A 25933-nucleotide genomic window follows, 5' to 3' on the forward strand; every position below is an offset into this window, starting at 1 on the left:
GGTTTTTTTCCGAATTTGAGATTAGATGGTACCGGTATCAGTGTATAATAGTGTATATTTTTTGTACTCCCAGCTTACATAGATGTATAGCAAAAAGTATACCGCGTTCTGAATATGTATTTAGCATACAGTTTTTTGTCACTCTCCCGCAGGTGCCCAACTGAAACCGGTGCGAAAAAGACAACTGTACGCCGGACTGATTATACGAGGGTTGCTACTTAAGTTTTGAGATATGGCAACACCAGTGTAAATATGTCAAATCTGAATTTTCATCGTAAAGTTTGCCATTTTTAATGGTAGACGTACTCAGAACGTTTTGTCATTCGAGTGATATTTGTATTGTTTAAAGATACTTGAAAAATTAATTTTGTTAAAAAAATGGAACTAAATCGTGAACATTTTCGTGCGATGATTTTCTATGACTTTCGAAGTGGATTAAACCAACAACATTGTGCCGATCAAGTCGCTGCGACTTTTGGTGATGAAGCAGTTATGGAGCTAAGCATATGAACCCGAAACTAAACAACAATCGACTGTATGGGTCTTTCAAGACAAGCCAAATCCAACAAAAGTTATTCGCGCACGAATCACTTGGAAGAAAATATTCGCCTGTTTTTTCGGAATAACTTAACATGTCGCCACCGTTCTAATAGAGCAACGTAGAACGGTCAATTTTAAATGGTACACCACCATTTGTCTGCCAGAAGTGTTCGGAAAAATAAGGGAAACCAATCTTTCTCCACCACGACAATGCAAGCTGTCACACATCAGCTCAAATGGGTGAATTTTTGAGCATTTAAAACATCGAACGGATGAGTTATCCGCCGTACAGTCCTGATTTGGCACCCAATGATTTTTTTCTGATTCCCGGATATCAATTGCGAGGTCAACGTTTTTCGACGCCTGAAGAAGCGGTTAATACCTTCGAATCACATGTTTTGGAGGTACCTCAATCGGACTAGAAAAAGCTCTTCGAAAATTGGTTCAAACGCATGCAAAAGTGTATTGATCATTAAGGAGAATATTTTTTTTAAAAAAGGCATTTTCGATTATAAATATTTGTTTTTACTTGTCTATTTCAAAACTCAAGTAGAAACCTTCGTACCTTACTAAAATCGACAAAACAAAGATCTTATATGACCGTTTTCCGCACACTAAAAGTAAACCGATTTTAATTTTATAAAAAAGGGTATCAGACAGAAATTTAAAAATAACTGCTCTAGTTCCAGGGGAAAAATTACGGAAATACGTTTGTATGAAGAAAAGTGTGTTGACCACCTTTCCTCTTCTTTTTCTTGTTCTTTTCCACATCCACTCCTAAGAAGAGCATGTGGACATCACCAGTTGCTATCAGGAGACCCAATCGCCAGCCAGCACTCTCGCCTCCTCCCGCGTCAATCCAGCGCCCCTTAGTTCCGACGAATAAAGTCGAAAGATCGTCATCGACGGCCTTCCAGTACGGCGCGAGCCCGCAGGTTCAAATAAGAGGCAAATTGGAGTTAGGCTCTCCTGCGGCGTGCGCAGCACGCGTCCATGCCAGGTCCTCCGCCGCATCCTCAAGACGCTCGTTACAGAAGGCTGCTGTGTTCATTCTCGAACTTCAATGTTAGTTATAAAATCGAACCACCTTATAGACGATTCTTCTTAATGCATCTTATACATTGTACCTACGCAAAAACCCCTAGTCTGATCATTATCCATAATTATCGGAAATGATATCGGAAAACTCCTGACTCAAATAATAATTATATTTTAAAAGGTTCCGTTTAACAGGAGGTAATTTTATTGAACACGCCATCGAGACTTTTCCATTATTGTGTTATTCTATAAAATAATAATTGTAAAGTGATTCATAATAATTATGATTACGTGTCGGTGATTTGTTACAATTGAAAATAACTTTTGTACATATTGAGAATGGAAAAACACGTGTAAGAGGACTCATTTAAAAGAAAAAGAGGTCGTCTTTTTTTTCTCCGAGACAAAAAATGTTACCGTTAAAACCACGTTTAGTGCGTTTGAATGTTTAATAAGCTAATGTATTAATCGGCAAACCAAGTAGACTTAAAAATTTCAACAAAAATTGCGTTTAAAGATTTGAACCCACTGTATCCATTCGTATATTTTATAACTTTTGCTTATGTGTGAGTATCAGAATGTTTTCATATAAAACATTCATATGTGCAGACTAACACTAAAAAAAATAGTATGTTTACTAGGTTCAACGCCTTAATCGTGAATAAAAATGCTATTTACATTCACTGTACTCGTTTTTTTCCTTTTTCTAAAAAGACTATTTATATGTTAACTTACGGTGATTCTAAACGGAAATATGAAACGAATTATGCATAGATGGCGCTTTTATCATTTTTTATTGAAAAATGCCATTTTTACGTTTATTTTTAATGGAAATTTTACGAAATTCGGTTTGCGGAAACTTTTTACTATATTGATTATAACAAATACCATAACAATATAATTAACGTCCATTTCACAAAATGGTGTACGAAACAAAAAATAAGAAAAGTTATTTTTTATTTTGTACATATTATCTTTAATGTACGTATATGTGTATATCATCACTGTCATACGTATTATTATATAACTTTTCTGCATTCCATTTTTCAACATGATTTTTTTTTAATTATTTATATTTTTCTATTATTATTTTGTATATTGTTTTGATTATTTTGTATATTGTTTTGATTATTTTGTATATTGTTTTAAAATGTTAATATAGGTTACCATACGTATAATTATATAACTTTTCTGCATTCCATTTTTCGACATGTATAAATTTTTACTATTTATATTTTTCTATTATTATTTTGTAAATTGTTTTGATTATTTTGTATATTGTTTTAAAATGTTAATATCGGTTATCATACGTATTATTATATAACTTTTCTGCATTCCATTTTTCGACATGTACAAATTTTTATTATTTATATTTTTCTATTATAATTTTTATTATGTATATTTTTCTATTATAATTTTTACTATTTACCTTTTTCTATTATTATTTTGAATTTTTTTTTGATTATTTTGCGTATTGTTTTGATAACTTGTATATTGTTTTAATATGTAAATAAATATTTTTGATTTATATATCGAAGAGCCCCGATTTAACACGGAATTTTCTAACAAGTCGGGACATAAAAAACACATAATTGTGCATATAATAAAATTGTGTATTTTGTGAATTAAATAAATAAATAAAAATAAAAAATGTAAAAATAGTAAATAAATAGTTGTGAAAGAATAAATATATAAAAAATACACGCCTATGAGAAAACATAATTTATCATACCTTGTTCCTCGTAGTTTCAATTGATATCGGGGAAGTTCAGTGCTACAGGAAATTGGATATTCAAAAATGTTTTCTTACACACAGTAAAAATCGAAAATGTACTAAAATGTAATAAAAATAAACTACAATAAAACCTCTCGGGTCCACGTGAATTAGTGTTAAGAATAAAAAATCAGTAGAGAAATATCAGCTTTTTTTAACAATTTTAAATTACACGCCAATGGCAAATATCTATGACGTGTAAAAAAATATTGCTATCTTGCCATAATCCAAGGAGAAAATAAGGGAATACGTTTGTATGAACTTTCGTTAGACCGCATTTCCTCTAAACGTTTTATTACGTTTTAAATAAAATAGTTTGAAACGTGTATCAAGACGCAAACTCAAGGATGCAGTTTTTTTATCACTACGCAGTATTACATATTTGTATTTTTTTAGAGAACGTTTAGTTATAAATATATTTTTAAGACTTTCACAAATTAGAATGTAAGTCGACGCGACGTAAGATAGGCTAGAATTTTAATCATTATTATTTTACTACCTACCTAATGATAATCATACTATGTAAGCTTATTATAGAAAACGCTTGTGCCCTTGAGAAAATGAAAAAGAAAATGGCGCCGTTGAAATAGTCGTATAAAAAGTTATAACGTTTTATTAGGTACATCGGATATACGTATTACGAATATTCCAATATTTATCTCTTGGCTTCATGGAGTTATTATATATTTTTTTGTTATATGTATCTTTGTATGAATAAATATCGGCTTTCATGGTGTAACGAGTATGACGTTCACCTAAAATATGGGGGTTCCTGGTTCCATTCGTGGTAACGTCTCTTTTTATTATATTTACGGATTAGTTTATTTAATAAAACAAACAAAAATACAAAATTGAGCAATCCAAAAAAAAATATGAAGAAACATAACATACAAACAGGAAGTTCAGTGGTTTTCTTTATTTGTTCATAGACAGTCAAACTAAACAATAACAAAAATGTGTATGGTATTTTTATAGATTTATTTTTTTTGTTTTGTAATTGGATGCCCAATTTCAAAAAATGCCTAAGTCCAATTTTATCGGTTTTGAGTTGGCAACGCTGCCGTGTAGAGCATTTTGTGAACTATACATTTATCTAAATATATTTTATTAAAGAATACCCATATCGAATTTTGTCCTTAAAAAATGTTTTAAAAAACATGATGTCAATTTTTAAAATCTATAAGTCCAGAAAGTCTCTTAGTCCAAGAGTTTTTTTCCTGAGGAAAAATTCCTTAGTCCTTTATACTTTTAATAAATCTCTAAGTCGTGACCTTAATCTTAAGTTCACTTTTTTACAAGCCCTAATTTTGTAATTAAACGTGTAACAATTTTGTATTTTTTCATCCTTAAATAAAGAAGAAGAAAAACTTTACAATACGTGTTTTCAATTTTCCGAAATTATGTAATTTAACATTTCAGGAACAAAATAAACACTTAAACTTGAAATATCTAAGAACTACGAAAATGGACTTTTTGAAATTGGGAATCCAATTTTGAAATTACACCGCTTGTGACGTCACGAGTTGTCGTCGGTGAGTAGAGCTGACATTTAAAAAGAGGACTCCGTACGTAAGAAAACACGCTAAACATGGCTTCCCGGAAACCAGAAATCCATTATAACACATAATTGATTGTCTATTCTAAACAGCGGTTGACCAGAAACTATGATGTTTCATAGTAGTTATTTTTTATGGAAACTTTTTTTTTTTTACATTTTCGAGAAGCTTCGCAGTACAATTAAATGCTCTAATTTTAACTGCGTGTAAGAAAACATAAGTTGGCCTCGTGGTGTAATGGTCAGCTCGTTTGTCTACCATGCGAGAGGCCTCGGGCTTGATTTCCGACATGTTTGATATCAAATATTTATTCAAAAGGGTGTTTTCACACCAGAATATTTCATAGTCCCTGAACTGGTACCTGAAGCGTAAGACTGAACAACCCTCCTTCACGTCACAAAAAATGATCAAAACACAAAAAAATAGTAAGACTGCTCTTGCCTTTACGTAACAAATAACGGGTGAACGTTGAAAGTAGTTTACCTGTACAGTATCCCATGCACCACAAGGTACTGATAGAAAAATTGTGGTAGTTATATAAAACAATACAGAATTTCAGCATCGACTTGCTGACGATTTGCACACTTGCAAACTATTTTTTAAACATGTGGAGTTTTTCAATTCACATTTCTTGGGGGAACTGCATTTTAATTATAATAATAAAAATACTGCGTAGTTTTATTCTTGTTTTCTTTATAATTTTCACCGGTGAATGGTTTTGATCGCGACCGACATCGTCAGACAGGTGGGAAACTAAACCAATATAGGCAGGGAGATGTTGACGTAAAAAAAGATGCAGCACAGCTTCTACAAGTTGTAAATCGGAAAATGGCTGCTGAGGACATGCGGAGTTGGAGGCAAAAGTTGACGGAGGCCAAGACTCGATTTGGGCTGTAACGCCATCGAAGAAGAAGAATAATAGGTAGTTCTGGGACCAACCATCACATGCACTCGCCTATTTCTAGGCTCCACAGATATGGTAATCAGTATGAGGATAAGACTGATATATTTGGTTCTGGACTTGATAGTTATAAAACGAGTCTGATTTATTTTTTTCTCTCGCAAAATAATTCTTAAACTTTTGTGTATGTTTAAAAACGTTTTTCTTTTACATATTTATGTATATATTATGTTGGTATTTTTGTTTGTTATAAATATATTACAACAGAGATGAGAAACATTTTGGAGAAGGGAGTATAGAAGTCTAGGCTACAGGGCTTATGACCTGTCATTGGCTGGTTTAAGTGACCACTTTTACACACTTTGTTACATTCACCATTTTGCCAACATGTATTCCTTCAATTCTTTCATCTGTTGATGTTTGTGAAAATAAAGAGCTGAAACCTTTAGTCATGCGGGTGAGATTCATCTAATTAAACTTTTTCACCCTCATACTAGGCAATGCCTAAAAAAAATTATTTTTTCAATTTCTATACTTCTTCATGGACCAGGTGGATTTATCAATAATATTTTTGGTTACTTATGTGTATTTCCTTGTTTCTTTTGTTATAGTTATGCAATTTTATCATTTTCATTACATATTTACATACGTATAAGGGTGGTACTGGTACCTGCAACGTAAGACTGATCATCTTTTCTTCATGTAACAAAAAAAAATATTAAGACACGGTGCGATTAATGAACTAATGCAGTTCCCTATGCATCATTAGGTCCGGGGAATGATGATGATATGTATATGTATGCACCTGTGATTTTTTTTCTTAATATTTATGTTCAATATATATGCTTTTATTTATGAGGGCAATTTATGCCGTTTATGTAAAAATAAATCACGATTAACTTTTTTTTTTAAACACATACCTAGTACCTACGCATTAAAAAAAACACTATTTATCTTTTTATTTGGAAGGAAGGAATTTGTAATTGGCAATAAACCGGCCAATACACAAATAAAATTTTACATTAAGACCAATAAATAAAAATAATATTGTGCATTAAAAGTTTATGATGTCATTTCAGCAAATCGATAATTTAATCCCAGTAAGTAAAGCATTCGCCTACCTATTCAATCCAATGAAGTACATACTTACAATATTTTGAGTTTGTCCAAGTGTTTGTGGACAAGGACTGGATTAAACCCTACGGTCAGTTATTAAGATTAACGGAACAACTGCAGAGTATGTAATATAGAAGTCTGGGCATCTACAGGGACTATGACCCGAATTTGGCTGGTTTAAGAGGCCAGTTGACACACTGTTAACAATCACCACTGCTTAAAATTGAATACTGTAAAAACCTAGACTTCTGTATCCCCTTTCAAAGTTGTTCTTCATCTCTGTTGTAATATATTAATGAGGCGGTGTATTTTGGTATTTGCATTCTAATATTGTAAGTTGCCTGACGAAGAGGCGGGTTCGTTGAGTAACTGATAAACATAAAAAATGGAAATGGGGAAATATCACTTTTTTTTCAAACAATTTTTAAATAATAAGGGTCCCAGAAATACTGTCGAGAAAAAAAAAATTTTTTTTGCTTCTTATTATTAGCAACAATATTTTAAGTTTGTCCAATTTTTCGTAGATAAGGACTTGATTCAACTCCCTGGGGAGCTGTTAAAATTAACATATTACAACAGAGATGAAGAACATTTTAGAGAAGGTCATATAGAAGTCTAGGCATCTACAGGGCTTATGACCTGTCATTGGCTGTTTTAGCTCTTTAACTTCAACAGATACAAGAATTGAAGGAATGTAGATGTTCAAATATGGGCAGAATGGTGAATGTTACACAGTGTGTAAAGTGGCCACTTAAACCAGCCAAAGACAGGTCATAAGCCCTATAGATGCCTAGTTTTCCATATTACCTTCTCAAAAATGTTCTTCATCTCTGTTGTAATATGTTAATCTTATTAGTAGCATAAAAAATCTTTCGAATTTGTAATTTTGAATTCTCGCAAAAACGGTCATTGCATTGGCCACGCCCCTTATACGTCACGAGTCATGTTAATTTTGAACTTTGTTCCTAACCGCTTAAATTTTTATAGAATATCGTCACGAATCTTGACGTCACAATTATTATTATCAATGCCAAACATGACGAGTTTTTCTAGTGATATATTTTTGTATTTATTATATACAATGGTCTAAGCCAATTACAACTAATAATTAAAAGTTTAAAGTTAGTATAAATATCATGGCGAATAAATGTTCGTCGAAGAAGTGAAGTGGCGAACAACTCATTAGCCGGTGAATTGCTTTAGCGAATAAATGTCCGGGAACAAATATCTCGCAAACAACTGTTGGCGAACAAATTTTCGGACACATGATCACCTTACCTACAATGTAAGATATACTGCGATTAGAGCACCAATGCAGTGCCCTATGCACTGGATGCGGAAAGGTAAATCGTAATGCTTATTACCTACATTTTAAATTTAGGTAGTAGTAATAAATAAGTGAAAGTGTGCCACGTATTTTAAAATTAATAACTTCATTGTAAATATAAGTTATTACATCATTACAATGGAATTCCATCAAGAATTGTCAATAAATAATTTAAATAAAATAATAGTAATAAATTTGACAAAATTACTTTTTGAAATGTCACGCCGTTGGTAAAAATGTTAGTTATATGAACATATGAAATAGTCCTTAGAACGATGAGTTCAAATTATGTTTAAAAAATTAGCATTGTCACGTCATATCGCATCAATATTTCCGGGCAAAACTTGTAATAGAGTAAAAGAGTTTGTTTATGCCAGTTTACAGTGAATTCAAAATTTTACTACATGTTGCGCCCTTTATGCAATGCCCTTTATGAAAGATAAAATAATTTCCGAAGCCTCAGCAAAATGGAACACAAGACGGGCGCTAAGATCTTGTGTATATATATATTTATATCAATGGATATTTGAACTTATATTTATTTTCAAGAACCTTTTTAATTAAATACGAATTTGTAATAATTATTATCATCAGGACCCATTCATTGCATGCACCAATGTCCCGATTATGTCGCATTATAAACTCGAAACAAGATCTAAACTTTTTTTGGGGTCTGTCTTTTTTGGAATCTGTCTTTCTAGATTTAAGCAATCACGAAGATAAACCAGGGCTCCGATTACAATGGGAAGTTAACGTTTATCTTAAATTTTATCTACAAAGTAAAATTACGCTTTCTGTAAGAAAAGCAGAATATGCATATTTTTTTTGTTTTAAACATGTTTAATTATAGGTTACTGATGAAGATCCTTTAAATTTTCATGCAAATATACTCATTTTCGTAGACAAATATATATTTATCTTTATAGACAGTCGAAGATAACTTTGTTAACTTCCCATTGTAAACGGGGCCCAGATCTTGTCTTGAGGTAGCTTTAACTTTCTTTATTTGTATTTGATATGCGTTATAAATTATAACGATGTGTGTTTGATATTTTTTTAATGAACTAAGTCCGTTAATGAATAAATAAATATATTGATGATTGGACTATATTAAATAAATTTATGTTGAAATTTACTGCCCTTATCCCGTCATTAAAAAAAACTTTCAGCAAATAGGAACACTTTGTTTACAAAAGGAAATATATTATTTAGCCGTCTTTTTATTTGATAAAAGTTGAGATTCAAACTTAAGACTGCCCGCTCCCTGGTCAAAAGATAATTTATCTAACTAATTAACTATAAGAATCAATTTCGTAATCAATATAACACATGTAAACAAAATTAATATTATAAAGAAATCTGTCTGGATTCCCATTAGATTCCAAAGTGCATCAAGTAACAAAAATCAATAATGCATTATTTAGTATTTTACATATAAAATTTTGTCACCTACATTTTTTATTCTGCTTTCACTATAAAATAATGCATTTAATGACAAATTCTAATTTTGTGACTGTGAGAATAAAAGGCAAACCTGTTTTCTCGTACCTACGATATTTTACATTTTAACAACAGCAACACTGTACTTTGGTCCCGCAGCTAACTTCACTCTAGTTAGTTAGCTGTCAGTGAGAATTGTTTTTCATCATTATCATAGATTGTAACTTAACCGTATTGTGTTTTTTATCTATAATACAAAATAAGTTTATTAAATCCTGTTAACCAACGAATATTTTCTGGGAATTACACAATTCATCCGAAATTCGTGGTAAGTTTGACATTTTACAGTACATTTGTGTTTATCAACATAACCTAAATTTCACAGTGACAGCTCTATAACTTTGAAGCTATACAGCGCGGGAACTACAAATATTAAATCAATTAGTTTGAGAAATATATTTACTTACCTAATGTGTTGTAAGAAGCTGGATTGAAATCTGACAAGACTAGTTTTTTTCGTTTTGAATTCTTTTCGAATATCGTCTTTGTTTGTCGCATCACGAAAGCGGAATTTTCGCAAGCGTCACTCGAACATTCGATACTCGGTCACAATCTAACTCGGCGGTAACTGTTTTCACTGTTTTACGCACAACGTCCCGCCATTTTACTCGTGGGACTTATTTTTCAACTTTTTATGCGGCGCGGCGTGGTCTGTCCGCATACCACCGTTAGATGTGCGGGTCCCTAGCGTACAGGATGCAGCTCATTACCATGGAGAGAATGATAGCCAAAGGAAGGCAGGATAAATAATGGCCGATGATAAATGGCACTTGCGCTATTATTCTCCGCTTCAAAATTCACTTTTTATCTTTGACAAGGTCTCGGGAACGAGAAACGCGGCGAACTTCGCACCAAATGCGAATTGGATTTGAATTATAAATTTGGAATGTAGGAACGGAATACGCTCGCGTTCAGATGAATGCATTCACTGCCGGCTACGTAGCCAGTAGCTAGAGTTAGGTACCTTACTAGGTACTTACACAGGTTCCTTACAGATCCCAATGACCTTGCCACAGGAGTAGGATATTATTAAGTATTGTATAAATATACACACTATGAACGTCGCGGCACTAAAGTGTCGCGAATTAGCAGAGTGGTTCGCGTATTCTCGTATTTCGTCCAGTCTCCTGACTGACCACACTCACCTCGACTCCCGAGAACAACTCCGTTCCCTGCCCGAATCCCATAAAAAACAAAAGAAAATTTAAATCAACGTTTTGAGTATACCCAAATGTTTGTAGTCAGGCTGGATCTGCTCCGTAGGGAGTTATTAAGATATTTTTTTGCAACTGGACACAAAAGTCAACAGATGGTAGAGTTGAGAAAAATGTTTAAACATATGCAGAATGGTGAATGTTACGCAGTGTGTAAAGTAGCCACTTAAACCAGCCAATGACAGGTTATAAGCCATGTAAATGCCTAGACTTCCTTCTAATATATTTCCTACTCAAAAATGTTTTCCTTTTCTATTGCAACAAATGTAGAAAATTATCATTTTAAAATTAGCTCGGTTAAAACTGAAGTTCATTATGAATATGGAAGTCTAGGCCTTTAATTTCATTTATTTAATTTTTACAATACGCCCAAGGGGCATTTACAAAAAATATACAGGTAATTACAAACATGGTAAGTAATAATTTAAAAGATAAACAACGCTTTTTTGTATACATGTAGAAACAATAAAAAGCATACTGCTATGCAAAATAAAAAGTGAAACTTTACATAGTAAAAAAGAAGAAAAAAATAAGGATATAAGAAAAGTAATAGAATTAAAAAGCAAAGTGTAAATAACTTGTAAAGAATTTAAACAAAAAATAAATTTATTTACACATACTTATACGTATAAAAAAATGGTATTAACAAATTATTGTTAAAAACAAATAATAAAAAATAGTTTACAGTAGGTTTATATATAATAATAACATAATATCTGGTACACAAAAATATTTGATACATTAATTTCAGAAAAAGAAAATAATAAATAATAATACACATCAAAAACAGAGAAAAAATAGTATGAAAAACAAAGTTTTAAAGGGCATATGACATACAATCGGCTGGATTATATGACCAATTTATACATTGTGGAACATTCAATAACTCCCTAAGGAGTGAAATCCAGCCTTGTTTGCAAACATTTGGATATATTCGAAATACCGTTGGTTCAGTTAATTTGACTATATCGTAACCGAGAGAAGGAAGGTTTATGTGAAATATAATTAAAATCCTGGACAATTGTTTTTGACTCGGCGGCGGCTACTGTCAGGTAAAAATCCCGAATAAAACAATCGAGTGCTATTAATTAAGCCTTGTAATGCAGAGGTTGGCGCGTTCGCCTACCATACACGAGGTCCATGATTCGAATTCTGGCAACGTCGATAAGAAATATTTTGTGATTTTGCTCTGCACTGTTTTTTATTGCCTCTGCGCTGGCATCTAAAGCGTAAATCTGATAACCTTGTCTTCATTTAACAGATAATCGAGATATATTGCATTTGGTGTACCAATTCACTGCCCTATGCAATATCGGGTATGTTTAGATTTGGTGCTCCTCTGAGGCATGTTCCAGTGCATTCTATCTTTTTTTTAGTTTTTTTATCGTTTACTTTTTGTGCTGTTACATGTTTACTTAATTCTCATACTAACTAGTTCTGTGCTCGATGTATTATCATTGTGTTTCTTTCATTGTATTTTTTTAATCATTCTTATTGGTTGGGCCGATTGAAAATGGCACAGCGTAAATAAATTCCTATACCTGTCTCCTTTCCTCTCGCCCACTTGAATCCGGTCCCTTTTGCACCTTTATAGTTCTAATAACTATTGAGTTGATTATTTTGCCACCTGGGGTCAGTGTCCGATTTGACCGCGATTGAAGTGCATGTTCGGTTTAGAGTTTTGCCGCTTAAGCTGCCGCTCGCTCCGCCGTATCGCCGCCTCAGCTAAGCTCGGAGAAAATAAGAAAATCGACAAAAAAGGTCAGTCCATTCACTCCATTTCCTTGCATCCATTTGCGCTGTGACATTTACAAAATTAAAAATACCTCCTGTCGAAAACCAGCTCACGCATCGGCACTTATATTGCTGAAATTCCACTCGTCGATGCGCAAGACTTTTTGAGATGTTAGCTATCATATTATATCAATCGTATTACTTATGTAAATGTTATCAAATATATAAATTTAGTAAATGAGGTCTAGAATTTCAACCGTCCATGCGCTCAGTAACTGCAAGACTTGTTGTTATCTAACTTCTGTTTTTATAAATTTGTTTTTATTTCATTTTTTAAAATATCAAAAAAAAAAAAAAATTAATATGTAAATGGGAGCTAGATTACTTACTGTCTATGCGCTCTGTAGCTACAAGACGTGATGTAATCTAGCTCATATGTATCATAATTGGAGACGAGGAACTAGAATCCCAACCGTACATGCGCTCTGTAGCTGCAAGACGTGCTGGGATATTTATTTATTGTACAGCGCCTTGAGGTGATTTCCACAAAAATTGCGCTATATATATTAATTATTAATAACCTTTAGATCTTCTCCCAGCATTGTTTCCAGATCATGTTTATCTTTACTGAAGATCGGACATTCAATTATCAGGTAAGGAACATCTTGGATCGAAACATTATCACATGGGCATGTGTCAGAATTTTTTATTTTAAATCTATGCAGGTACTGATTCATTCTCCCGTGTCCAGTCAATATTTGTGTTAGTTCCAAATTTAGTTTAAATAATCCAATGGATTTAAATATTTTGTAAATAGAGTTGAAAAATAATTTTGATATTTTTCCGTTACTTGAATTGATGTACCTCGCGTTCCACATGCTGATATTCACTAGCTGTTTTCAAAACAGCTAGTGAATATGATAAAATTACTTCGGAGAGCGAACATTAAATTGCGTTATTCCAAAATTGTTCAATGATCTCCCACAAACCATCATTAACATGAAAGATCTTCAAATGAAAAAAAAGAACTGAAGAAATATCTTCTAAATTACAATAATTTCCCCACTGAACTATAAACTATTAAAACTAATATATCTATTAATAAATTCAAAGTAAATCTGAAGAAATTTTTTGAACAAGTGTACAAACTGCGTTAAATTTTAATTAGTATGAATATATTATTACTTTCTGTTTATATTTATACATCCTATGTTTTTGTTTTTTTCTCATGTACTCGTATATTCAAAATTATATAAACTCTAATAAATAAACAACTATAATAGTGTAAGTCAATGCTTTGTAAGTCAATGCTTTGTCAAAGAGTTAGTCTATTTTTTGGAGAGTTACAGTTTTGACATTTACTAGATGTATAAAAATAGATATGCATATAAAAATAAACTTAGTGGAAACAAATTGTTATATGTGTATTTTAAATTATTAAATAAACGCTGCTCTGCAGTACTGAAACTAAAAAAAATCTAATATTGAAAGAATGTCCCTTTTTCTCGATACTTATAGGAATCCAATTATTATTAATAATTGGGAATGCATAGTAATAGTCTTTAAAATATAGCTTGATTAGAATGACAGCTGTCAAACTAATTTTATTAGTGATAAGAAATTACTGATCACTGATCAAATCGATTTTATCAATTATTTCATGCAATCATGAAACTCTGTTTCCGAAAATTGATATAAAAAACGCAAAAACAAGCCTATTATAGTGTGTTTAACACAATTATTCACCAAAAAATGAGACATTTATGCTTTTTTCATGGACAACATCAAATGAATTATTTTTTTATTCGATCAATTTGTCCCATCTCTAACGTTTTTGAAAAATGATGTAATCTTGTAAAAACGTCGTTAATAATGAGGTTTATTTTAGTTTTAAAGCTGATTTTATATATTAATGATTATTATAATGTTTTATAGATTTATGTGTCAAGCATTGTGTTAAAAATATTAATGAACACGCAAGACACAAATGATTTTTCGTGTGTCAATATAAATAACTCCTTTGACGTTACTACAAAGTTATGTCGTCACTTTTTCTGACAGCTGTCATTCTAATCATATTACATTTTAAAGACTATACGTTATTACTTTTCAATGTTACGTCGTTTTAAGCATAAAGTTTTAAAAGGTTCTTCGAGAAAACTTTTTGTAGCCGAAAACCAAGAAATTTTATTAATATTTAAACCATTAACTTTGTGGCTAAACATTTTACTAAATGTTATTTAATATTTGTATTTAACCACTTGTCGACTTTTTTAAGTCCACCAGTTTCGATGCGTACCCGTCTCTTCGTCAGGACACCATAGTTGTTGCACAAAAATGTAAAACCAGCACGACATGCATTTTAATAAGCACATGCCCTGATTAGGACAAACATGCACTGATTAAATTATGAAAATACATTTTGTTCGAGAAATAGTTTTTAAAAAGTGGAGGAGATGGAGTGAAGGGGTGAGCGATACGCTGCGATGGTTGTACTAATGCAGTACCTTATGCACCATTAGCTACGAATGAAGACATAGTAAAAAAAATATAGTGAAAAACATAGTAAAATGTATACTATAAAAACGTTGTGTAAAATGTAGTAAAAGGTATTGTAAAAAACATATTTTAAGACCTTGTAAAAACAAAAAACATAGTAAGAAACATAGTTAAAGACATAGTAAAATATGTATGAATGCATAGCAAAAAATATATTCAAATACATTGTAAAAACAAAAAACATAGTAAGAAACATAATTAAAGACATAGTAAAATATGTTTACATGTATAGCAAAAAACATATTAAAATACATTGTAAAAACAAAAAACATAGTAAAAGAAACAATAAAATATCTATATGTAAGAATAGTAAAAAATATATTTGAAAAAACATGAATAAGCAGAGTAAAAAGTAATGAGGATCTCTAAAATATCAATCAAATAAAAAAATAAAACTAAATATAACTTAACACAACGACCTGCCCGACGCCGCTGTCCGTCTCCCAACAGTCCATAGCCCGAAGGTTGTTCAAAAAGTAGTTTCGTATTTTGTCGCAAGATGGGGTTGAACTCAATTTGCTCTGGCAACACTGTACTGAGTTAGACAAATACGCTCGCGTTGAAAAGGTGACATTTCAAATAATATTTTTAATGAAAATAAAGCTTCGTTTTGATCAATCGTGTAAAAGTTATTCCATTTTGAATATGAATGTGTCGAGCGTGGAAATTCGTGTTATTTTGAAAGTTTACTTTCTGAAAGGCAAAAATGCGTCGCAGGCCCGTGAAAAAAAAACAACTTGAACCATTGTTGTAGCACAACAATGGTTCCAGCGGTTTCGTTCGGGAAATTTTAATGTCAAAGATGCCCCTCGCTCTGGGCGGCCCATCATGGAAAAAGTCGACGAAATAATAAAAAAAAATCTATGAAAATCCACATGCGACCACTCGGGAGATTGCTTAGGAGTTAAGCATTGGTCATGTAACTGTTTCAAACCATTTGCATTCCGCTGGATTGGTCAAGAAGCTCGATAAGTGGTTGCCGCATGAACTATAGTCCTTAAAATGTAACATGATTAGAATGACAGTTGTCAGAAAAAGTGACGACATAACTTTGTAGTAACGTCAAGGGAGTTATTTATATTAATACACAAAAAAATGATTTGTATCTGGCGTGTTAATTTATTTTTTTAATACAATTCTTGTAACATAAATCAACATAATTATATAAAATCAGCTTTAAAAATAAAAGAAAACTAAAATAAACCTACTTATTAACGACGTTCTTACAAGGTTACATCATTTTGCAAAAACGTTAGAGATGGGACAAATTGATCAATGTAAATTGATCGAATAAAAAAATAATTAATTTGATGTCGTTCATGAAAAAAGTATAATGTCTCAACTTTTGGTGAATAATTGTGTTGAACACACTATAATAGTCAATATTATGTATCTTTTTTGGGTGATACCGTGTATGTTGGATTTGATCCGACGTTTCGGCTACCATTGCAGGAGCCATCTTCAGGGAAAACTGTGTGAACCTGAAGATGGCTCCTGCAATGGTAGCCGAAACGTCGGATCAAATCCAACATACACGGTATCACCCAAAAAAGATACATAATATTGATAACAGTGACCGTGAAAACCTTCGCACCTATTTACACTATAATAGGCTTGTTTTTGCGTTTTTTATATCAATTTTCGGAAACAGAGTTTCATGATTGCATGAAATAACTGATAAAATCGATTTGATCAGTGATCAGTAATTGCCCATCACTAATGAAATGATTTGACAGCTGTCATTCTAATCGAGCTATATTTTAAGACTAAGTCCAAAAAAATCATCGGGCCGAATTTCCGCGTGCAATAAGCTGCTGAAAAAGTTCAAAAACAAGCAACTGTTGAAACGAGTGGTCACTGGAGACGAGAAATGGATCACGTACGACAATGTGCAGCGGAAACGGCCGTGGAAGAAGCTATCAGAATGTCCAGAATCAGTCGCAAAGTCAGGATTGACGAATAAGAAGGTGATGCCATGCGAACATTTGCTAGGCTAATCTGTTTTTTTTACTAGTAGTTATGATAAAAAGAACAACCGGACCTTGCTGCAATAATTATGTATTTAAAATAACATTTAACCTTTTTTTTTTGTTTGCTTATCCTTAACAAAATTGAGTGGCACTGTGGTCGAACAACGAAATTGTTCAACCCTCTCCACACGATCATTTTTTCCGTTCGCAAAATCTATTTTTGTTTTACTACAAATTGACGTCATATTTCTTAAGAAATTACATAGGTGCGTACAACGTTATACCCGTCAATTATAATAATGACCCGACAAATTTTCCGCGTTTGAAATTCGCGCTAAGTGGATTTCAAGAAAAGAGTTTCTCTCCTCACAATAATAATACAGTGATGACGTACTCGTATATTCAGTAATTTTAATATTATATCACAGATTATATTTAATCATTAAAATTATGCATGACTCCATCGCTATCTACCGGAGGCTGTAGTCAAATTTGTTATATAATAAAATGTCCACATGTGTTATTTTTTTTATTCATCAAAAATACGGAAAATACAATAGTTTAAATAAAAAGTTCGTTGAACCGCGAGGCCGTCATGTCAGCAGATTTTTATTTTTACACAGGTGGGTGTAAGAACTAGTTGCATCAATTTCTAAATTAATATGCATAAATTAAATATAATAAGCAGGAAACAGTCGGCTGTGCCGGCTGTTAGATACTAGACAATACGTCTCTGTCCTCCTGGTCTCATTTCACAGGCTTTATAGGCCTCATTTTATCAGCCTTTCGGGCCTCGGTTGGTTTTGATCTCGAACACCTCGAAATATCGCCCTTTTTGAGTTCGTGGTTTTCTATTACTATCCTTGATCTTACTGATTTCAAATCCCGGTGCAGTGATAGACCGCATCATAAACAAACGCTAGATAGAATCTTACAAAAAGTAGACATTTTGAATACGTGTCACCATTGTGGACAACGACAGGGTTTGCACTGAATGGAAGAATAATTGTATACTGTAACGATTATATTTCGTTTTGTCCCATTTAAGTTACACGTTTATTCACGAATTTCGCTTGTCACGGGCGGTCTTTGCTTTTCAAAATGGACGGTCTGACGTGGTATTGCCATACTCAAATTTTGACGTACCAAAAAATATTATTCGGACCCGTGCTTAATTACGCGCTGCTTAAATGGTGCAGGATGAAATATAATCGTTACAATACATTGCGTATTTTTGCCTATACTTCCATATTCTCTTATATAAAATATTTCCTATCGCCGCGCGACGTTGTGATATGTTAATGGTAATACCTTATAGCTGAAATGCTGGATGTCACATTTGGTAAATTGTTCAGAAGAGCGGTTTGAAGTTGTAAAACTGTCTCAAATGTAGGTATCTCTCGAAGCAAAAACACAATTTATTACACAACATTATTTTTTGGTATGTGTATTTTTTGTACATACACAAATCTGGATTTCTCCCGAGGGGGAGTAGGTATATATTTTTTATCAATATTCCTACAGAGATGAGGTAGAATTTTTTTCAAATTCAGGATTATCGATATTCGAGCGTTTACAGGGCTTACGACCTGTCATTGGCTGGGTTGAGTGGCCACTTTACGTTTTTAACAACATTCCCCATTCCGCTTATTAGCGAATATCGACATTGGCATCATTTTGATTCCTGTATATATCCTATTAAATGAGAAAGCATTCACTAGCGTGTTGGAGCACCATCTATGTATTGATATTGAAGTTAAGCCCTGTAAACGCTCGAATATCGATAATCCTGAATTTGAAAAAAATTCTACCTCATCTCTGTAGGAATATTGATAAAAAACACAATTTATTGCTGTTTTTTGGATATATAGACTTTTGAAAAGAATATTTAAGAAAAAACATTTAAAATATGGACTCACAAATAACAATGGAACTTCTATGTTTTTTGTTCTAACCGCCCGGCCCGCTCCCTAATTCCTCCTCGGACTTTAGAGTCAGGATGTAGAATATCGAATGAAAAACAATGTATTTAAAAACACAATAAATTACTTGCCATTAATTGAAACATAAATTATTTATGAAAATAACAGGTAAATATTAATTTTATGACATGATATTAATAGCAATAAAACAGTAATTGAAAGTAAACAGTATGTGAAAAAAAGCCTAGTAAAATAAAAATGAAATGACATAATGGTTAAGTATGGTTGATCATGACAATAAGACTTAATCTTGTTCAACATCCCTCGCTGCGTCAGTGGTAGTTTGTTTGTTATAAAAAATGTGGAATTTATTCGGTTTCCACTGCTTTAATACCAGCAAACCGTTGAATTTTGTTGACAGCATAAGTATTATTACTGCACTACTGGTGTTTTAGAACAAGATATTTCAGTAGTGGTGTACCGGATGACTCCAGTGTTTTTAGCATCAATGGAATCTGAATATATAGGCTTTAACTTTTGTGTGGCTGTGATGTCACAGTAGTCGACATAGGATACAAGACTTGATATATCTCTCTTATTTTTTTAAACGAAGAATTCGTATTTTTTGTAATCTTCAAATTGACATTTTCACACCCGATTTGGAAAGTAAAATTTGTATGACTATGCGAAATGTTAAAACATAAAATATTTATCTTTGCTACGCAAAGAATGAATGTCCGCTAATTCAGCGACAGATCTATACAGATACCTTATACAAGAGAGAGCACGAAGATAGAAGTCATAACAAGGAAGTCAGCGACGCTGTTCTACGGTGGGTGTTGTCTTAAACAGATTCAGTCTTCAGTCAGTTGATGACAGTGATGAGGAACGCACGCGCGTAACATGAAAGGCGTATTTGTGATTTTTAATTTATTTTTCTATAACAGGGCTAAATAATATGTTTATTCGCATACATTATGGAAAAGTAACTATTAAACGATATGTCTCCATGTTTTTTTTTTTTCAAATGTCTGAACTTTAGGATATTCCATATTTTACTAGTGGTAACACGATGTTACATCACCGCGCGGAAAGGGATTATTTACCACAGTCTTTTAAGAGTTAAGGTCACTTGAAATTACCAAATGGGTAACTTGGTGCCAATAGATAGGCGCCGAAAAACGTAGATTGCCAACGCTTGCTGTAAAAGTCGAACAAATTATTAAAATACCCAGAGAATAGAAAATATTAATTAATTTTTATTTATATGGTCATTTTTATATAGCCTTATCTGTTGCTAACTCAATCGGAATTTATTTATATTTTGTTCGGGTATGCATTTTTTTCATATTGTGTATTTTAATATCTACTCTTGATTGAAATGGTTTTAATCGGTTATGTCGTGAAACAAAAAGCCTTGAGGCGTTTTTCACATCTTAAAAGCGATCGGCGAAAGTTCTGTTATTTTTTTATTATTTATGAATGGTAGATTTAAGATAACTGAGATAAAATCAAATGCATAATATTAATTTAAAGATATTTTTTTACTTAGATGTTTGTTAAAGAGTTTCGACATAGAAATTTTGTCGTAATAATAATACTTTACTAGCAGATAGTAGTTGGCCATCGCTGACTGTTATGTGTGTTAAACCTTAGTGTTAAAAGGTAAAAAAAAAACCGTGTAAATGAAATGCTTCTATTATTATATAAATTGGATTATGTCTGTGACTAACTTTAAAAAATCTTGGATTACGCGTGGACTAATTATATCGATTCAACATAGGAATAAATTATTTTAGATTCATAAAAACCACGAAATATACTGTTCATCAAAATATTTGCCATAAGCTCAAAATAAGCGTAACGAATACATTATTCACCGAAATTATTTAAAGACCCTTAAAAAAATGTAAACAAGATTATTACAAATAGCAAGTACTGGTCAAAAAAAAAACCTGGAATATTATCAACGAAATCTCAAAAAGAAATTTGAAAAAACAATAATTTTCCCAATAAAAATCACAGGAAATAATAGTATAGTTACGGACAGAGCAGTGATAGCTCATCCTTTTAATGAATACTTTACTAACGTCACATCTAACAAAATTGATAATACCCCATATTTCAGATCTTAAATACATAATGATTCAATCTCATATGATTCTCATACAAAAACAACGCCTATATTACTCGAATTAAAAATGTAAAAATTTCTAGTTAAATAGATAATTTTGACACAAATACAGCCACTGGTTCGGACAATTTAAGCTTCCTTGCAATAAAAACTATTAAAACTCACATAATCCACCCTGTGCACTATATTTTTAACTCTTGTATTATGGATTTTCGGGATTTTCCCAAAAAAAACAACAAAAAATAGCAAATATTATACCGATACAAAAACAGGCTCACCTTTAAAAATAAATAACTATAGTTATTAATTCAAATAAAATTATTTTAAAAATTTACAAAAATGCGACAGGTAAAAATACTTTTAGTATTAAAGAATTTGTATCTTTCAAATAATTGTGCGGCCCTTCATAAAAAAATCTTCAAAACAGACAAATTTAAGATTGGACCAGGGCCTCGATTATGATGGGAAGATAAAATTTATCTTCAAGTTTAAACAAACAAAACAAACAAACAAATCCCGTAGTGGTAGGCAGAGAGGATAGAACGCCATAACACTCTATCTTGGCATACAGACCTCGCTTCCTCTACATTCATACATCTTCTCATGCACGCACGCCGATTATTCCTACTTTTGACATGTCCATCTTCAAGTATTTGATGGACTTGATCGTGCCATGTCTTTCTCGGTCTTCCTCGTTTTCTGCATCCATCAACATTTGCATCGTAGATCCTTTTAGCCGTTCTTTCGCTGTCCATTCGCTCTACATGTCCAAACCAACGCAGCACCCCTTTCTTGATTCTGTCAATAATGCATGTCTCAGCCTTACACACTTCACGGATCTCGACATTTGTGCACCTATCATACATCGTTTTACCACACATTCGCCCGAGGGATCGCATTTCGACAGCATTCAACCTACTTTCATTATCATTTTTCCAATTCTTTACTTCGCTCGCATACATAAGAGTTGGCACTAGAACTCCGTTGTGAACTGCTAATTTAGCCTACTGCGATAAACATTTGTTTGCCTAAGTAGATTTTAGTGCACCGTTCACCCTGTTCCCGGCACTCGCTCTCCTTTTAATATCTTTCTCGGCCTTTCCGTCCCTAATAAACATTCTTCCCAGGCACACAAATTCTTCTACCTGATTCAGAATATCTCCGTTCACGCTGAGTTCAGGCTTCAAGTTTATCTACAAAGTAAAATTTAGTTTTCCATGTGAAAAATAGAATATCTTGACAATTTTTTTTCTAAACATGTTCAATTACCGGTTACCGACGAAGATACCTTGAATTTTTATCCAAATATACACCATAATCGCGGCCCAGCCTTATTTAGAGAACCGTCAACAGGAATTTCAACCCTAAACAAAGCCTTGAGTCAATCAGGTTTGCACGGTAGCGCATCGTTGATATCTCTTCAGGGATAATGACTTTTTCATTTAAAGAAGTCTTTCTAAAAACCTGATTTTTACATTTTTAGGAAGGTATGTTTAAAAATTCAATTTAACCAACTGGTACAAGAAGTGTAAATATTGACAAGTATTTTCAGGCATTGCCATCGCCTAGTGCGTAAAATAATACACTCAAACAGTTTTTTTTAAATATAAAATTTATATTTGAAGCACTAACTTTGTGGTTGTATGAGGGTATTAAAAGCAAACTTAGAAATCTCCACCAAAAATGGAAAATTAGTTATTGATGCCAAAATAAACTATACATTAAAACCTACCTACCTTAATAATAGCGTAATTCAAAACCGTATCTAATTCTGCAAAAACAGATTTCGATCATACTACTTCACACCGCAAACTTAACATTCTCCATTGACATATTACAAGAGAGATGAAGAACATTTAAGAGAAGGTAATATAGAAGTCCAGGCATCTACAGGGCTTATGATCTGTCAATAGCTGGTTTAAGTGGCCACTTTACACACTGTGTAACATTCACCATTCTGCCTATATTTGAACATCTATATTCATTTTAATTCTTTCGTCTGTTGATGTTTGTGAAGTTAAAGAGCTGAAACCTTTATTTATGCGGGTGAGATTCATCTAATTGAATTATTTCACCTAAAAAACTGTAGCTATTTTGCTAATCACATTATTGATGTGAGTTGTCCATGTCGACTGTCTGTCTATTGTTAGTCCTAAATATTTAATATGTTCAATTTCAATTACTCGTTCTTCGTTGTGAGCATCTATTTTATGTCATTTTTTTCTAGATTTAAAATGGATAATTTTTTTTTTTTCATTAAGTGTAAGTAATTTTGTGACTCCATTTAGTCAACATAGTTAGATCTTCGTTTATGTCACGGTTTGTTAAAACTTCTGTTTGATTTTTACAGAATAGTCCAATGTCGTCGGCGTACATAATAATTACTCTTTTAAATTATAGTGATAAACATTAATGTATAATATTCCAGCGGATCCGACTGACGTTGTCCTGCCCAAACGTTGGCTTGCTTGCTAAAAGCTAATAGCTTGAAAAAGACTTTTCCTTGATAAGTAGGTACCTAGGTACTTTTTGTGAAATTCCAAAACTAAAAACGGTTAATATTCAAATATAGAATTTAAGTATGTACCTAGGTACTTGTTTATGGATGAATTCCAAAACATAGAACAAATATTTTTTCAAATATGGTATTCTTTTTGCAAGCGTCGAACTCCGGTCTTCTCACCAACAAAAGGGTGTACTTATGTAGGAATACGATTTTCAAAAATGCATTGAATTTAAAATTATTTTGGTATTACCAAAAATCCAGTAAAAAGAAATAAATGGGTAGAAGTTATAAGGAATTATGGTAGATCGATAAATAAAACGTTTATGCTCCTCACTTATATTTTACATATTAGATTGAAGATTTTAATATCTACGAACACTCACAGCGCAAAGATCTATACTTCTCTAAAAACCGCACGTAAATCGGTTAAGCCGTTTATGAGGAGTTCAGTGACATCACACGTACAGAGGAATTATATATATAAAGATTGGTAGAATGTTTAATGTTACACAGTGTGTAAAGCGATGACTTAAACCAGCCGACGACAGGTTATAAGTCTTGTTAATGATTTGAGTTTTTTTTGTGTAAAATCATTACATTCTTGCTTTGACAAAGCAAGAATGTCTGAAGAGTCATGTTCTGAAACTGATCGGCAGATTTATATTAAGTTATATTATTCAACATGTTTAATTACAAAGCTAGTACTTCAATAATTCATTTTTTAATATTTACATAATATCAACATTAAATACGGAAAGTCTATTTAAAATATTTAAGGTTCATACAGTAGACACTCTTTATAAAATAAATTCTATTATACAAAAATATAAAAAATAAAAAATAAAAGAATTTGAAATGAATAAGTCACTAAGATACCAAAATAATATCAAAATTCCTAAATTCCATACAAGTCATGGTCAAGATAGCTTTGTTTTCAAAGGTGTAAAAAATTATAATAATCTTCCTAATGAACTAAAAACTATTAAAAATAAAATATCAATAAATAAATTTAAAGTTAATCTAAAGAATTTTTTTGAACTCGTGTTAAAACAACATTAAATTTTAATTTGTATGAATGTTTTATTGTTTTATGTTTATTCTTTATATTTCCTATGTTTTTCTTTTTCTTTTCATGTACTCGTATTAAAATTATATAAACTCTTAAAAATAAACAACTAAAACAGTGTAAGTCACCCCAAGCACAAGAGTTAGTCTCTTTTTTGGAGAGTTACAGTGATAAAATTTACTAGATGTGTAAAAGTAGTTATGTTTAGAATTTTACAAAAACTTGTACTTTTTATGAAATTTATGAATAAAAAAATAAATTTAAAAAAAAGAAAATAAATTTGTCTTTTTGGGTTGATCTAGGAGCAAATATGTATTTTTTTTAACATCTAACCCTTGCACCTATAATCCATTCATCTTACATTACCTGTGTCCGCAATGGGTCTCCTATAAATATTATACTCTGATTAAGGTAGTCTATTTATTACAATAATTATCTGTGGTTTTCCAGTGTAATAAATTGTGTGATGACGTGATGGTTAAATGATCCGATTTTGACTGACGGCAGTTTCAATTCTTTTTTTAGCTACAAATAAATTAGTGTTACAGCAACCGGTTATATTTTTTCACTTTGATTTAAATTATATATTTCCTATTCATTGGCGTTCCAACCAATTTTTATTTTTAATAAAATAATCTTCATCGTCAAATTCCTATCTGCGCTTGATGGTGCATAGGGTACTGTATTGGATAAAATACCGCGTATCTTGACCATCTATTACAAGAAGGTAAGTTGATCAGTCTTATGCTTAGAGTACCAGTCAATAAATTATAGTAAAAAAGAATAATACTCAATAAAAATCGTATCTGTACAGGAAATGAGCATAGTAATGATATATTACAGTGTAAAACCACCTTATAAACAGCCAGCCTTCCCGGAATCGAACCCGGTACCTAGAACAAATGGGCAAACGCGCAAAGCACTACAAAATAAACGGCAGAACAGTTTTAGTTAATATATAATAAATAAATAAAATGTTTTTTTTTTTTTAATCCGTAAAAGGTTTTGCGTTAAAAAAATAAAGCGTAATGGGTGAAACTACCCAATAGCATTATAATTATTTAATTAATTAACTT

The 25933-nt window shown here is 32.0% G+C and overlaps 1 protein-coding gene across 3 annotated transcripts in view; it reads right to left on the reverse strand.

Annotated features, from left to right (window-relative positions):
- ITP (ion transport peptide) overlaps positions 1-25933 on the reverse strand; it is a 147717-nt gene that overhangs the window by 97524 nt on the left and 24260 nt on the right. The window contains exon 1 of one of the 3 annotated variants that reach the window (XM_088236383.1): positions 10160-10900. The exons of the other annotated variants lie outside the window; for them this stretch is intronic. The gene's annotated coding sequence lies outside the window, so the exon portion shown is untranslated. Of the gene's footprint in view, positions 1-10159; positions 10901-25933 lie in introns of those variants that run through there. 3 annotated transcript variants of the gene reach the window in all.

Source organism: Micrasema longulum, unplaced genomic scaffold, assembly GCF_059751315.1.
Source record: "Micrasema longulum isolate JH-2025_06_02 unplaced genomic scaffold, ASM5975131v1 h1tg001547l, whole genome shotgun sequence".
Classification (NCBI taxonomy): domain Eukaryota; kingdom Metazoa; phylum Arthropoda; class Insecta; order Trichoptera; family Brachycentridae; genus Micrasema; species Micrasema longulum.